The 16,524-nt window shown below is 42.2% G+C and overlaps 1 protein-coding gene and 1 pseudogene across 15 annotated transcripts in view; both read left to right on the top strand.

The window, feature by feature from the left end:
• Positions 1 to 16,524, top strand: part of Adam22 (ADAM metallopeptidase domain 22) — a 219,605-nt gene that overhangs the window by 62,396 nt on the left and 140,685 nt on the right. The gene's annotated exons all lie outside the window — the stretch shown is intronic.
• LOC114687181 overlaps positions 1 to 16,524 on the top strand; it is a 35,280-nt pseudogene that overhangs the window by 3,260 nt on the left and 15,496 nt on the right.

Genomic DNA, 16,524 nt, shown 5'->3' with positions numbered 1-16,524 from the left:
ACAGAACATAAATACTTGGAACATACTCAGTGGTGAGAATACATTGTTAGACATACCAAAATACCTCATATTTCATTATTCATTTAATATTTTTAATGACATTGTTTCACTTTAAAATTTTTAAGCATCTATTTTTCCCTCCTTACAAGGAGTAACAGCCTTTATAACCTGAACTGTTAATTGTGTGTTTGTCTTTGATACATGTTGAGTAGAGTAACAAAGTAGAGTAAAATGCTTCTTTGTTCAGCTAAGGCCTTGGAGCCCAGGATGGTGGGCACTTCTCTGAGCTGACAGGTAACATGTAACAAACTGGCAAACCAAGTTCCTATAAAAATCAGTTGGCAAGAGTTCACATTTATGTGAGGAAGGTAGGGGTAATCGGTCTCTGCGCTGTGTCAGTCAGTGTGTACTGGACCCTTGCTGCTGCTTCTACCCTCATAAGACTTACGTGTCCCAACTTCCTATCATGTATTTTTCCACAGGAATATATCATTGTAATATTTTTTAAATTTTTGAGTCAACTAAGGAAGTTTTCTCCAAATTTGAAGCATTATCAAGAAGTTAAGCTGGGGGTGGGTGGAGATGTAACTAGCTCAGTTAGTTGAGTGCTTGCTTAGCATGCACAGAGCCCTGGGTTCGATTGCCAGCACTGATACCAGCAGTGCTACCACATACACTACACATAGAAAAACCTTATACTCTCAGAGTTCTGGAAGTAGTAGCAGGAGGATCAGAAGTTCATGGTCACCCTCAACGACATAGTGAATTTGAAGCTATCCTGGGCTACCTGAGGCCCTGTTTTATGGATTATCCAGAGTCCAGGGAAGACACTATGTCTGACATGGGACATCTGAGGGAAAAAAAAATCTATGTACACTATGCTCTTATGTCTGTTAACCTTATTCCTCTAAGACAAAATTTTATATCTACACCTACAGCTCCATCAGGCATTCAGGGCAGGAATAAATCTAGATATACCAAGCTCTTTGTCCGTCTACTTTATTTTCTGGAACGAAATCCTGTCTACATTGATGTTTCTGATAAACAGCTCTGGTTACCTTGTGGGAAGGTCATGGTCGTGACAGAAACCAATGTTAGTTTTTAGAGCTTTATTAGGAGGGAAAGGGGGGAAGAGAGAGGGGAGCCAGGCCTGGCAGGGGAGGGAAACAGGGGGGAGGGAGCAGAGAGAGAGAGCAGGGAACACAGAGAGAGAGGGTGGGAGTCCGTGTCCAGCTTTTTAAGGTGGGTATATAGTTGCCAGTGCCCACTGATGATGTAAGACGCAAGACCCCAAGCTGTGCATGTGCCAGAGTGAGGGCAGGATCCTAACATTCTAGACTTTTTGTTTATTTTAAAAAGCAAGTGAATGGGGATAGGGGCATCATTTCTCCTGGAAAAACTGCTTCCAGCTGACTTGGTGGGTGTCGGTTGGCTCTTAGGGGGCTAGGGAAGGGGGACATTCTGAGGTAGACAGGTGTTCTGGGATGGTGGGCTGTTCTGCTGCCCTGGGGCCGTCCACCCCTCTTGGCTTGGCACCCTGGCCGCTTTTGTGTCTGACAGGACGCTGGTGAGACAGAAAAAGCTTGAAGTAGATCCCACCTGTCCAGATGGATTTAAGCTGGTTTCTGGAGCTTGGGAAAAAATTTGAACATGTTAAGAAGCAGCCATGAGAAAATTGGTGACCATTGTAGTGTTTAGTACTCTGTTTATATTGGTTAGTGTTAATGAGAGAGACGGAGAGATTGGAACATGTTAAGATTTATCAGAGATGGATTGTTTGAAGCACCTGTTTCCTTTACTAGTTTGGCATCCAGTAGACACAGGTGATCAGTTGCTGAGAGCATTTAACAATAATAGATGGTTATATTAAAGTCTGTTTTTGGAGAGCCCAGACACTTTTGCGTCTGGGTGTGTAAATACCTTCTAGCTGTTACAGTTTCTTACTTGATGATCTTTGGACTCTAGTTCTGTGGTGGTCTGAAGCAGCCATTAGCTGAGCATTTAATTAGGAGCGGGAACTGGGAAGGAAAAGCTTGTGGTGCATGAGAACTTATTTTTTTTTTTTTTTTTTTTTTGAATTGGGGACAAGGCAGAGATCAGGGCTCTGTCTGTGTGCATGAGGAAGAGAGGCACTTCTGACAGGTCTGGAGTGAGGCACATGGAGGGGGCAAATGAAATGAAAGCTCCTACCTTAGCTGGAAAATCTTTTCCCTTTAAGTAACCCTGAAAGTGAAGTTAAGTCTGGTGAGGTGGTTAAGGCTGTCCTCCCTACCCCAACAATAGGGAAAAAAGGAGCATTGAGACCCCAAAACTGAGTAAGTGGCTCTGGTGTCCAGACTGAAAGAAACAGATCGCCTCTATGCTGTGTTCTGGGTTCTCTGCAAGTGAGCCTGTGGCCAAGCCTAGGTCTGCTGGAGGTCTTAGCTTGATGTTCCCATGCCATCTTGGTGCCTGGGTGCAGTCAGCTGACTGGTTGTCTTTCTAGGCAGCACGTTGAACAAGGCTCAATTGATGGCCTAGCCTGGCAGGGCATGCACTAGCCCTCATGGCCTCCCCCCACACACACACACTTAAAACAGGGACCCAACAGCTTTTGGGATCTAGTGTGTGCCAGTACTTGGCAAGTCTATTCTCGGGCTTTTTTCATCTGTCCTCGGTACACATTAAATGCCACATATGAAACTTCTGCTTGTGGGGTCAGTGTTAGTTATTTAGCTGCGTTGTGTTCTTACCCTGCAAGGAAGTGTCACGAAACACGACAGAATCCGCTTATAAGAGTTTATTAGAAACAAAGGACAGAAAGTGCAGGCCTGTGGGAGAGACACGTGCGTGGAGAAGGGGAGTGGGGAATATGGCGCCGGACTTTTAAAACCGGCTGGGGGCATGGCCAGGTCACGTCACTACTCTACGTGTGTACGTAGGGCACATGGTGGTACCGCGCACTTGCATCACCATGCAACGTCACGGGACTCTGATCACGCGAGACCCCTTGGCCCGGAACTTGATGGGTGGAGACATCCGGGCCCACCGGGTATCCTAGCTATGAAAAGACGCTCTTGATGCGGAAGTGGCTGGGCGGAAGTATCCGCCCAGTAAATGGAACCGTGTTGTGGTATTCTAGCTACGGGACGCTCTTGATGCGGAAGTGGCTGGACGGAAGTGTCCGCCCAGTAAATGGAACCGCATTGTGAACCCTTCAGTCAGGAGCCTTGCTCTCCAGATATTTAAGTTTTAGTCCATTTTTTTAAAATGTTTGCTGGCTTGAGGTCAGCTTTAGGAAGACCTGCTAGGAGGCAGGCTGTAAACTGATCTCTGGCTGTAGAGCCATACTTATTACTGTGATCTCCATGTAGGTTTTGGTAAACCTCTTTGCATGGATCCTAGCCTGCTTTCAGACCCACCTTCTGTGCTTCTCACGGGAGCTTGAGAACAAGTGGGAGGAGTTAAGGTGAGTGAGATGGACAGACAGACATGGTTGCACATGGCAGGGGGCCATAGCGGGAGGGAGAGGGGTTCAGAGCTTCAGTAGGAAGCTTGGGGATAAGGTAACTCCTTTTATTTGCCTGTTTCTTGGCAGAAGTTAGATAATTCCCATGAAGCTGTTATGCGGCCAAATTTACTGGTATCGGCCCCTATATCCCATCTCTATCTGAGATCTGAGTCATGGTACAAAATGATGGTTCTGATAAACGGGGCTGGTGGTTACTGCGTGGAAAGGTCACGGTCACGACAGAAACCAATGTTAGTTTTTAGAGCTTTATTAGGAGGGAAAGGCGGGGGGGGGGGGGAGGCGGGGGGGGGGGAGGACGGGGACAGGGACGAAAGAGGGGATCCAGGAAGCGGGGAACAGAGTGAGAGAGGGTGGGGGTCTGCGTGTGGCTTTTTAAGGCAGGTATGTAGTCGCCAGTGCCTGCTGATGATGTAAGACATAAGACCCCAAGCTGCACATGTGTGGAAATGAGGCCAGGATCCTAACATACACAGCTTCAGTTCCGTCCTGACACCGGTTCCTCTTTGTCCCATTTACTGCCCTCTCATTGTCCTGCTAATGACTAAGCTCTTATGCTTCCAGCCTCATCTTTGTCCTCTGTTTCTTCGCCCTCCATCTCTACTTGCTCTCTGCTCCTGGCTCTGATGAACTCTACAAGAGTTCTGCCCTACCATCTACTAAACCTCTGTGTTCTTCCCTTCTCCCTTTCTGCCTCTACAGAAAATTGCCTGTTCCTTCTGCCTCCTCGGGAATGTTGCTCCACCCTACCTTCCACCTTGATATGTAAAAACCTCTTTTATCCCCAGTCAATTGCTCTGGGGAGCCACTAGGCCTCAAGGCAAGGGGATGGTCTGAGCTTCATTTGCACAAGAAACAAAGCTATGTATCTACCTCCTGCTTGGCTTTGCCTTTGTGACCTTATCCAAGTACTGGCCTGAGCAGGAAGTTCACACACACACACAAACACATGGGAATTGTGAATACAAGAAATTCATAACAAGGCACAGCTGAATATTAAGCTGTGTAACACCAAATAGTCCATGCTAGATGGCTTCCCACTTGACTGACCCGTGGCCTGGTCAAGGTATAGCTTTAATACACAGCTGGACTCCTTATAACATATTCTTGTGGCTCACCAGTACTGTTTCAACAACAACCAAAAATAAAGCTGGACGTGGTGATACACACCTTTAATCCCAGTACTGAGGAGGTGGAGATATGAAGATTGCAATTTCGAGATTAACCTGGACTACAGAGTAAGTTGAAGGCCAGCCTAGATAACTTAGTGAAACCCTGTCTCAAAATAAGAATCAGATGTTAGGGATATAGTTCAGTGTTAGACCATTTGCCTAGCGTGGAGGAGGCCGTAAATTCAATCCCCAGTAGCACACACGAAAAGTTTTATACTCTGGGGACACACTGCTTGCTAAGAATTGGCATGTTCAGCATATTCAGTCCAGAAGTTGCTTGGGGGTTCCTGGCTTCAGGAGGTAAACAGGCCTTGAACTGATAGCAGAGTAATAGCTACCAAGTCATACTATTGAGGAAAATGAAATTCCAACAATCTCCACATGCTGCTCCTCAAATTACTGTGGCATGTTCCTTTGGAGGACCTTTACAGAAATAACTCCCAGGCCAGTATTCACACATAGAAATTCCATCTAAACCTACTGGGAGGGACCTGGGTATCTGCAGGTTTACAGAACCCCCAGGGATTCTGACAGCCAGAACACATATGTTCTGTTTTATTCAACAATGATTGAGGACATGGTAGAACCTTACTCAAAAGTTCAGTGTACACTGCAATAGTTTTTTCTTCTTTTCATTCTAAACAGAGTAATAAAGATTTAATTTAAAAATGGATTGCAAACACTGAATATTCCATTTGTTGGAGAAGACATAAAAAGACTTTACGGGTCACCTCTGGAGGAGTTAGGGGATAAAGTTGCTTGAGCTGATTTAGCTCTAAGAAACGTGATCTGTGCACTAAGAAGCACTTAATAAACATTAACGAGCTGTGAAGTAGATACACTTTATGTGACTTTTGCAAAGATGTGAAGAAATTAGTAAAATGACTAAACAATTTCCCTGTATGATAGCAAATTTAAGCAACCGTGGTGTCTGCCTCTGCTGTGGAACTTGGCGGTCTCCACCATCCGGACGCCCTTCGTTGTACATTTGGAATCAATCACCAAGGCATGCATAGCTGCAAGCATTCGGTTTCAGAAAAGAGGTGCAGAGGCTGAGTGGTAGGCGGAATGTGGTTGGATCAAATAAAAAAGCTGTACTGACGAAACTGGAGGAGGAAATGGAAGCAGACCTCCAGCCATCATGTTGCATCTGAGTGCATTAAATGTGGCTGGCTAACACTGAAAGCTTGGATCTGGACACTGGGCCAATCGGAGTTCTCTTCAATACACTGTTCTAGTAAATGAGGAAGTTTAATTTTTCTCATGTTTTGTTCTTTTGTTACTAATCTAAATCCCAGCCTTTCTTTGGTAGTGATGAAATCTGTGGGGCGGAGCCGACATGTTCATTGTTTTCCCTTTGAATTTCCTGTGATCCAGGTTGTGTATGTACACTTTAAAGCAATTAGTTGTGTTCTTTCTCTTGACAAGAGACAAGTGCAGTCAGATTTTAAAGAGGGTTTTTTGTTACTTACTGATTTGTGAGTGTGCTCGTGCATATGTGCACGTGTATAGGAGGGTGTGTGTGTGTGTGTGTGTGTGTGTGTGTGTGTGTGTGTGTGTACGTACACGTGAGGATGTGTAGGCCAGAGGACAGTGTCAGGGCTTCCTGATTGCTCTTCATCTTTATTTTTTGAGACACAGTCTTTCATCGACCCTGGAGATTCACTGACTTGCTTAAGTGAGCTGGCCAGAGTTTGGAGTGGTGGATCTAACTAACTATTTTCCTGTCTCTGCTTCCCCAGTGTTATGCCTGACTTTTCGTGTGGGGTCTGGAGATCTGAACCCAGGTCCTCATGGAAAGCACTTTGCTGACTGAGGCTTCCTGGAGATACCCCCCCTCCCCCGCACACACACACTTTTCTAAAGCTTTCCGCTCATATATAAGAATGGGGAAGGAATGACCCAGAAGGTCTTCATTATGCTTTCCCCGAAAATGTGTTCCTCAAAGCATGTTCTCTAGACACTGTCAGCTTCCTTTGCTGGAGAAATTCTTAAAAATGTGGCATTCTGGGACTGGAGAGATGGCTCTGTGGCTAAGGACCCCAGATCAGCAGGCTGTAAGAGGCAGTGCCTGCCCCTAGAACTCATTGCTTGAGAGAGTAGAGTCTGGACCCGGGAATGCTGGTTGTGATGGCTGTGCAGCTTCTAGTCTTTCTGTGGGGAGATTTAAAAACAATTCCCATTTCTTAAAAACTGACATCATTCATCACTCTGTGCTAGGTATAAAATTTTTAGCAATATTTGAGGTTACTTTGGATCTTAATGTGTTTTGGAAGGGGAAATAATACACTGTGCTTTGAGTTTATCTTACTCATTTCCCTGTTTGGTTGTATTGCCAATTTGCTGCATATGCAGCTTTGTTTTGAATAAAGCTAGTAACTTTTCCTATTGCTTTAATTTTGAAATGTGTAAACTGTGTGCCTATACATTCAGGACTACCTAAGATCTGTAGAGCCCACACTTAGAGAATTTTGTTGTGTCTTTTCCACCCAGCCAGCTTTGACCTCCTGACTTCTAGGCAATTATTTTGTTTTAATTTCTAGTCTGTCTTTTAGTTGTTTGTTTTGTTTTTTGAAAATGTACACATATACATCCAGGTATGTATATTCTTATTTCTCCATTTTTTAAACGAAATTACTACACACACACATACACACACACATACAATCTACATGTATATCTAGGCCATCAGGGCACGTTCTTGCAAATTACCACTTTTCTCCTTAACTACCAAAGAGTGAGATGGTCCTGAGTTAATAGTTTTTTTCTCTTAGCTCTGTTCTTTTCTAGGTCTCTTAACTGGACTTTAACAAAGATATGTGCTACAAGGTCAATAGTTAAAACCCAGGTTAATGAATAGGAATCATGATGTATGTTGTTTGTGTGTTTATCCATGTATTTTTTTTCCGAGACAGGGTTTCTCCGTGTGGTTTTGGTGCCTATCCTGGATCTCATTCTGTAGACCAGGCTGGCCTCAAACTCACAGAGATCGCCTGGCTCTGCCTCCCGAGTGCTGGGATTAAAGGTATGCACTACTGCCACCTGGCTTCCGTGCCTTAATTAGGTGGGCAATGTTGGTGTCAGTTGGCCAACAAGGAACTGGCTTTGCCTCCTTTTTGTCCTCTGAAAACATGGAGGTGAAGCACCCAGAGGCTGTTATTTTATGTATTGCTTCATTGTGTTTAAGATGAAACACAGTGTATTTTAAAAAATATTTAAATTCAAATTCAGGGCCAGTGTGTACTACTTAATGAGTTCCTGCCCCAACTGGACTGAAACAAAACAAACCAACTGTCAAAACAATCAACCATGTTGTTGAGAACCACCACAAAGAAATGTCTTTTATTATTGGAATCCTTTCTGGTCAATATTTACGACTAAATTGTATTAGGCAGTTGAGGCCCCCAATCACTGTTCTACCAATTAACACATCCACACTGACAAATAATATGTATACAAACAGAGAGAAGCCAATTGCACTGAAGAGGTGGTTGGGATTTGGGAAGAAATGTAAAGAATCTAGTTTTCGCCTGGCGGTGGTGGCACACGCCTTTAATCCCAAGCCAGCCTGGGCTACCAAGTGAGTTCCAGGAAAGGTGCAAAGCTACACAGAGAAACCCTGTCTCGAAAAGCCAAAAAAAAAAAAAAAAAAAAGAATCTCGTTTCCCCTTTCTTTGCAACATCCGCTGATACGGCATATTGTAAAGAAACAAAGCAGGTAGTCTCAAGAGGGATTTTCCATTCCAACTCACTCCGTAAGGTCCCGAAGGTATGCTTGCTACCTGTGTTCCTGCGGAGGCACACACAGTTGGAACATGAAAACCCCTGGAGGTCAAGTACACTTAGCAGTGAATACTGGTTCCTTAGCAACAAGTTCCCAGCTTTTTATTTAGCAGCCTATACTTAATTTATTTTTACAGAATTTTAAAGAAATGATTGTATAATGTTACCTAAATTGTTGAATGAAAGTGGTATGGCACACATTCTTTTTGATGGTAGTTTATTAGCTTTGTGAATCTGTGTAACACAGTTTGAGTATAGTTATGATGTCAAAGTATTTTATATCATGTTATATCTAGTGACTTTCTTTTCTGAAATCCTTAAAAATATGTAAATCACTAAGAAAAAATGGATTATTGCCATATGTTCCATTAAAAAAAATCTTGTGATGTGATCTCAACTTGACATTGACCTAGGAAGAGAAATCATTAACTCTTAACATTTAATATGATGATTATGAAAGTTCTAAGGGAGTCAACCTACTTATAAATAAATATATTTTGTTCTTTAAACAAAGAAGATTGAATCATAAGCTATGAAAAAGTGGTTTGGTGGTATGTCATCTTCCACAATACAGAGGAAGATATTTCTAAGCTTCCAGATTTTTCATGAGTTTAACAAAAAAATGCTGTATGCTATATTTTAAGTGTATATTAGACTTTTTCTGGGGAAATGCTAATGGCTAATCAGATAGAGTGCTGCTGGTATTCTCATGAGTATTGGTGTTGTGTTAATGAGTAGGGGCTGGGCGTTAGGCACAATGAGGGACAGGTATGATGCCCTCAAACCTCCAATGTGAAAGAAGCCGGAGTTGTGAATTGATTGCTTCTCCGCCTTTTGGCTGAGATCACATGGAAAATGACAAGCTTATTTGTACATCTTCTCCTGGGACTTCACTGAGGCCAGAACCAGCCTCCATCACTTGGACTGGCAATGGAAGGCCTGAAAGAGCGGTGTTTTAATGGCTCAGTCCAGTGTGCTGAGGCAGGTCCAGCGCCACACCCACACCCACACCCACAGTGGTACCATTCCTCAGGATGGCCCTGCTTTCTCTTTGAAACGCACTTCTATGTTGGGAAGAACATGCATGTCTGCCATGTGGATGGATGTGTGACTTGTGTGAGTTCTTACTGGGAGGGCGGAGGCGGTACCATGGCCTTGGTTTGCTTCCTCTAGTGTGTAGTGACTTTGCTCACCTCCCTCCTTCACTAGTCTAACCATGTTTCACCCTTTATTTCTTCCCCTGCCTCCGGATGGAACAGACACAGATGGCCAAACATTGGTTGAAACACATATTTAAATACATATTTACTAGACAAAAGCATATATTAAAGTATATTTAAACAAGTAACATATCTTTAAAAAAATTATATTTCCTGAATTCATGCAGTCTGCGATTCAAAATGTAAAAAGGATGGAATCAGGTGGAATCCAGCAGGGAACAAATAGCATTCCAAATGGATTATTCTGCCACAATTTATTTATAATGACACATTTATAAAAGCACGGGAAAAAAGAAACCCCATGGTAGTGCAGTAACCTGGCTCTTAGTACAGCTGACTTAGAGCTGAGAACATGGAGAGATGATGGAGCTCAGGGTGGAAGGTCCTACCCCAGAGCCAGCAGCCCTGGAGAAAAGCAGCGGCCTGCTTGGGAGATACAGCCAACTCTAGAAGCTTTGATGAGGGAACACTTTGTTTTCATCCGTCTTCCCTTCTCTGATTTTCTGTCCTGTTTTCCCGTGTCCAGTGTCTTAGTATATTCCTGTTGCTGTAACAAAATACTGAAGGCTGGGTAAGCTCTAAAGAAAAGAGCCTAGAGATCAGCCTACAGATCTGGAGGTCTAGGAACACGAGTCTGCAGCCATATTCTGGAGAGAGCTTCCCAGCACATGAGCATCACAGTGGTGAGAGTTTGTATAGAAGAGACCACAGGGTCAGGTGGGAATCAGGAGTCTTGAGAAGGGCTGGGATCCTTTCTACTATGACAAGCTCTTACTTGAACTAGAACAAATGCGTTTCTGTGAGGCCCAGCCGATGCTCTGAGGCCAGAATTAATCCGTTCGTGAGGGTAATCATGACTCAGTCACTTACTGTGAGACATTAGTCTTAAAGGTAAAAACCACTTCTTCATATTGCCATATTTGGGGCCAGTCTTCGCCATGGGTTTGGCAGGGACAACACACACTTTTTAACCATACCCCACAGCACCACATCACTGGAAAGCAGAAGCAGGAAACCGTTTGCTGTGAACCGTAAAGATCAGCCTCGTGGGTGCAAGACAGGGGAGTGAGTGGTACAGATAGAACCCAGCATTGTCACGGATGCCTGCTGACACCTAGTTCTTTCTCTGCAAAGGCCATTTAGAGACCCTAGCCTACTCCTATCATTTTATATGTAAAAAAGAGAAGGGAATACTTTTATAGACTTTCCAGGTTTTCTAAATCGTGTTGCTGGGAAGCAGCTCCTTATGTATGCTCAAGGCTTGCTAAGGACTCACCTGAGACGGGATGACACAGGTCCTTCTAAAATTCCAGTGGGTTAAGTGTTTGTATTGTCGCCCTTTGTTTCCTATTAGTTTTCTGGCTCAGAAAGAAAACATGTGAAGATATATTGGCTCTTTTCAAAAAAAAAAAAAAATGAGCAAGTTTTTAAGTGGAAAATTTCAAACAGTTTGAAAACGTCTGTGCGTAAACACTGAATTTCTGAAATTTCATTCAAGTGTTGAGTGTATGTGTGAGTGCGTGCGTGCGTGTGTGTGTGTGTGTGTGTGTGTGTGTGTGTGTGTGTGTGTGAGTGAGTGCACATTTTTAAAAAGAGAACAGGAACATGGTTTTCATTATATCTCTGTAGAGGTCTTTGAGTCATTAGAGACTTGGTGACATTGGATTGCAGGAAATTAATGAATTTGTAATTATTCTTCCTCTACTGCACACTTTTAACATTACCTCTACTTTCTTAGGTTTCAGAAGACTTGGACCCAGTGAGTGACACCAGACATTTCACGACACTGAAATTTTAATGTCGTCAATAACTTGCAACTAAAATTCTCTAGTATAGTGGATGAGTATGTGCTGAATGAGTCTTGAAATGTAAAACTGTTAATCTTTTCACCAAATCCCATTGTGACCGGCTAAGAAGAGCTGGCCATTTAGGTTCAATGAGGATTTTTACGTTGAATTAAACCAAGTGAAAAAACTTTTGCATAAGTGATGGGAAATAAGACTAGTCCATGGCAAGGTGGCATGCTATCGTTTTTCTCCATTAAATTGTGTCAGATTTGCAAACATATTTTGTTTTTGAAATTCATGATTTTTGGATAACTGTACATAGGTTTGATAACTTAGTGTAAGTGCAATTAAATCTTTTATTAATGCCTTTAATCATGAAAATTAACGATTTTTTATGTATATAAGTGTAAAGTTTGATAGACTTGATTTCTGCTATACTTTGTCTTATGCTCACATACGCTTCAGAGAAATTATACTTTAATAAAAAATTCATTGTTTGATATTTTCTAGCAGTAATTAAGAGATCACTGCCCTAGCCCCCAGGCTCACACAGTGTTGAAGGTTTATAATTCTTAATGTGTTTTGTAGGGCATTATAAGACTGGAGTAGATAAGTTACCTCTTTGCTTTTGCTTAGGACTCTGGCGATAAGTATCTGAATACTATCAATCCTAAGTGAAAGGGGAGACATATTTGTTTTAATTAGGAGACTAGTATCCTGAACCATGAAGTAGGGAACTGGCCCAGAACACTGAATTCAGTTTCTGGGTTTCACATCATATCTCATCCTTATTTCTTTTTTTAGTTTTAAAATTTTTGTTTTATTTATTTTTTGTAGCACAAATCCTAGTTGGTCTTAATAATAAAAACCTGGAGTCAGATATAGGGCTACATGCTGAAAGATCAGAGAGACAAAGGAGCAAGCCACAGCCACCCCCTCTCACTTCGCCAACTCCTCAGTCTGAAAGAGACTGAGCTCCTGTCTCCTCCCGCCATATATATTCCTCTCTCCACCCAGCCATATCGCTTCCTGTCTCCACCTCCCTAGTGCTGGGAATAAAGGCGTGAGATCTCAAGTGCTGGGATCAATGGTATGTGCCACTACTGCCTGGCTCTGTTTCTCTTTTAGAATGGATCAATCTTGTGTAGCCCAGGCTGGCCTTGAACTCACAGAGATCAGTCTGCCTCTGCCTCCCGAGTGCTGGGATTAAAGGCACGTGCCACCACTGCCTGGCCTCTAGTGGCTTAGCTCTGCACTCTGATCTTTAGGTCACAAACAAATATAACCACAATTTTAAAATTACTAACTTATTTTTATATGTATGGTATTTTGCCACCATGTATGTATCTAGTGTCTGTAGAGGTCAGAGGAGGGTGTTGGATCCCCTGAGACTGGAGTTACAGATGGTTGTGAACTGCTGAGTAGGTATTGGGAATCGAACCTGGGTCCTCTGGAAGAATAACCAATATTTCTAATCCCTGAGCCATCTCTCAAGCACCTTTTCTTTTTCTTTTCTTTTCTTTTCTTTTCTTTTGGTGTGTGTGTGTGTGTGTGTGTGTGTGTGTGTGTGTGTGTGTGTGTGTGTGTGTGTGTGTGTCCGTCCGTCCAGGATGTCAAGAAAATGGTTGTGGTATTCCCTGGAGCTAGAGTTATAGCCACTTGAGAAGCACCCAGTGTGGGTGCTGGGAACTAAACTCTTGTGCCCTCTGGAAGAGCAGCAGGCACTCTTAAACCCTAGCCATCTCTCCAGCCCTGTCTTCTCTATTTCTTGATTCTTTCCCCCATAGTCTGTGTTATCCTCATCCTTACTCCATTTGTGTATTTATTATTTCAGGGTGCTTTTGTGTGGCTCATGCTGTCTTCCGCCATCTTTCTGCTCCAGCCTCTTTGCAGGCATTACAGGTGTATGCCATTATTTCTTCGTGTTCACTCTCTTGTAATTCGTTTTTCTTTCCTACCAACAAAGACTCTACCAAACGATGTAGAAAAGAAAACTTTTCTTTTTCCTTGTAAGAATAACCAAAAGTTCAAGAGAAAGGAGTGCATTGTTTGGTCTTGATGACTTGGCAAATTGCTTTGACTACTACCTTATTCCTTGATAAGGTGTAACTATTTTTCAAGAGAGGGGATTGTGCACCATTACCAGAGTACAGTGGTGTCATTTGTGGGCTAGCCTAAGTAGCAGAAGCCTCACACTATGCTTTATTGCATGATTGTGTCAGAAAATGCTGCTTCCAAATCCCGAGCTAGAAAGCTGTCCTCTGGTACTGTGTTCAGAATCAAGTTCCTTGTCCTTCCTCAGCTAAGAAAACAGTCTGAGGAGCATGGGTTCATTTGATTTTCACATGTTCCAGTCTCCTTGCGGAGGAAAGACAAGGAGACAGTATTTAAATCCAGTCATCATATAATCTTTAATGTACCAGAAAGCTTTTTAAGTTTCTGGCAAAATTAAATATGAATACAAATGAGAAGTAAGTAGCATGTTACATTTTATACTTCTGGCACATTTGGGAATAATTCCTGCACAGGCATTTTTGCATATAATATGCTTACCCTATGTACTTTTCCTTATAATCCTCTCTTTTCCTCCTTTATAAGTTGCTTGAAACCTTAGTTAAGGAATGAAAAGAAGCAGGAGTTACAGTTATTACAAAACTCATCTCCCCTCCTTGAAGACCGAAATCCTCTAGTGTGAATGTCTTTATTATCCTAATTCCTTTGATGGGGAAGTGGCTGTTCTTCTTTGCAGCATTCTGATGAAGCCAAAGTCAGATATGGAAAGAGCAAAGAATGAAAATAGTTTTCACAGTCCTACTTTCAACACAGCATTTCTTTTTATCACTGCATTCCTTAAAATGTGTTATGCTCTGTGATACCTTAATGATATATGAATAGTGTAGCCAGCTGTGTGAATCACCACCACATACTACACATGAGGAAGTTTCCTCACCTTCCTCGCAATTACTCTGACACTTTACTAAAATAGTATTGTGCCTGTGTCATCTTCTTTGGTATGGGATCTTTGGGTAAACTGAGCTCATGCTTGTTTCTTTTTTTTCTTTTTTTTGAGATAGGGTTTCTCTGTGTAATTCTGGTGCCTGTCCTGGATCTCATTCTATAGACCAAGCTGGCCTCGAACTCACAGAGATCTGCCTGGCTCTGCCTCTCGAGTGCTGGGATTAAAGGCGTGCGCCACCACTGCCCGGCCCCTGCTTGTTTCCTTTAACAACCCTTTATCTTACTTTCCTACCTAACAATGAGAAATTAGCGGGGAAGAGTAAGGTGGAAAGCTCTCCTGATCACACATTTTGAAGGGTCATTTGACAGCAATGTGATGAAGACATGAAGAGAAGAAAAGAGCCTTCAATCTTGACTTGTTCTCTAGAGCAAACAGCTGCTGTGATCCCTTCGTGTCTTCCTGTCCATCTTCTGGAGTGGATGGAGCACATGGTTAAGTCACTGTGATCATTTAACATTTGCCACAAACATCTCTCTATAGTCTACATTTATTTATGACTTCATAAGATCTTATTTCCCCATGCTCTGTACTTTATGATAAAGTTCACTTTTACTAGATGTTTGAACTTTATAAATGATGCTATTAGAATTCTTCTGGAGGATAATTTCTTCAAGGAAAGATGTTAAGTAATAGGGCTATTGGATCAAAGGCTAGAAGTGCTTTTAAATAAGTTTAACAGTGAGCTTGAGCTAATTTTGAAATTTAAAACACATAGCTACTGTGCATTATAATAGTCTTTATGATTGAAACTAACAAGGGTTTAATTTCTTCATGGGGGCATCCTACATGTTCTACCAATTCAACTCTCATTAGTCCATTTCTTTTGAGAAATGAAAATCTAAAGCCTAGATTCCCATGGGAATGAAAGGAAAAGGTGAGGGATAAGTATTGGTTATTTACTCTTCTATCCATATTCTGTTGGGTGTGCTCTTTTATCTTTTTAATTGCAGCCTTTGGACTCAGTCATGATCAGTGAAGAGTGACGGCTTGATGTTTGCCCTTTAGAAGAAACTTGGATGGCTTAGCTCGTCTCCACATTCTTTATCTCCTGGGAATTCTTCTATGAAAATAGATCCCTTTATTTTTCATGATACTGTAATCGAATATACTGTCTCTATAAGACTGTGATATGGCTGGAAGTTTTCCTGTATCCCATAGCCATTTGGTCCCAAATAAACACACAGGGGCTTATATGAATTACAAGCTGTTTGGTCTATCCAGGCTTATTACCAACTAGCTCATTCATCTTAAATTAACCCATTTCTATTAATCTATATAATACCACATGTCTCATGGCGTTACCAGAGTTCCATTACATCTTGCTTCCCAGACGGTGGGTCTCAGAGTCTCCTCTGACCCCACTTTTCTTCTTCCTGTTTCTCTTGGATTTCCTGTCTGGCTGTCTCCTGTCTTGCCATAGGTCAAAGCAGCTTCTTTATTGATCAATGGTAGCAACATATATTCACAGTGTACAGAAAGACCATCTCATAGCAGTGTGTGAAATGTACCAATATTCAGAGAAGTAAATGTTGGACAATGTAGAAAACAAAAGAAAGTGAGTTAATGCTGAACTTACATCTCATGAACATTTCTTTTTTTTTGGCATCTCCTAGATATTGTGACTAGCCAACATGGGATGTTGAGGAATCATGGATTGCATGATCGAAGGGCTTGAGAAATCAGAGGACATTTTTATATTTCTTTCTGTATCTCAAGGATTTAGTTCCTGGCAAGTGTGACTTTCAGAATTTGCTATAGACTCTGGAGAGATATATTCCTTCTGTTCGTGGAACATACAGTCTAGGAAGGGTCACATTCCATAGATAATTGACTTGCTTTAACTTAGTTTAAAATGATAGGGATTGGGAATATTCAGTGGCAGATCACTTGTCCAATATGTTTGAGGTAATGGGTTTTATCTCCAGCACTTCTCTAACTCCACCTAAAAATTTATTCTGTCCAAAAAATTAGCAATGTGTAAAGTTCAAGATCTGTTGGTTTATGGTTGTCAGGCATGTTCATTGTCCTGTGAATC

This window comes from Peromyscus leucopus, chromosome 3 (genome assembly GCF_004664715.2).
Source record: "Peromyscus leucopus breed LL Stock chromosome 3, UCI_PerLeu_2.1, whole genome shotgun sequence".
Lineage (NCBI taxonomy): Eukaryota > Metazoa > Chordata > Mammalia > Rodentia > Cricetidae > Peromyscus > Peromyscus leucopus.
This window is presented reverse-complemented; position numbering and strand designations above follow the sequence as displayed.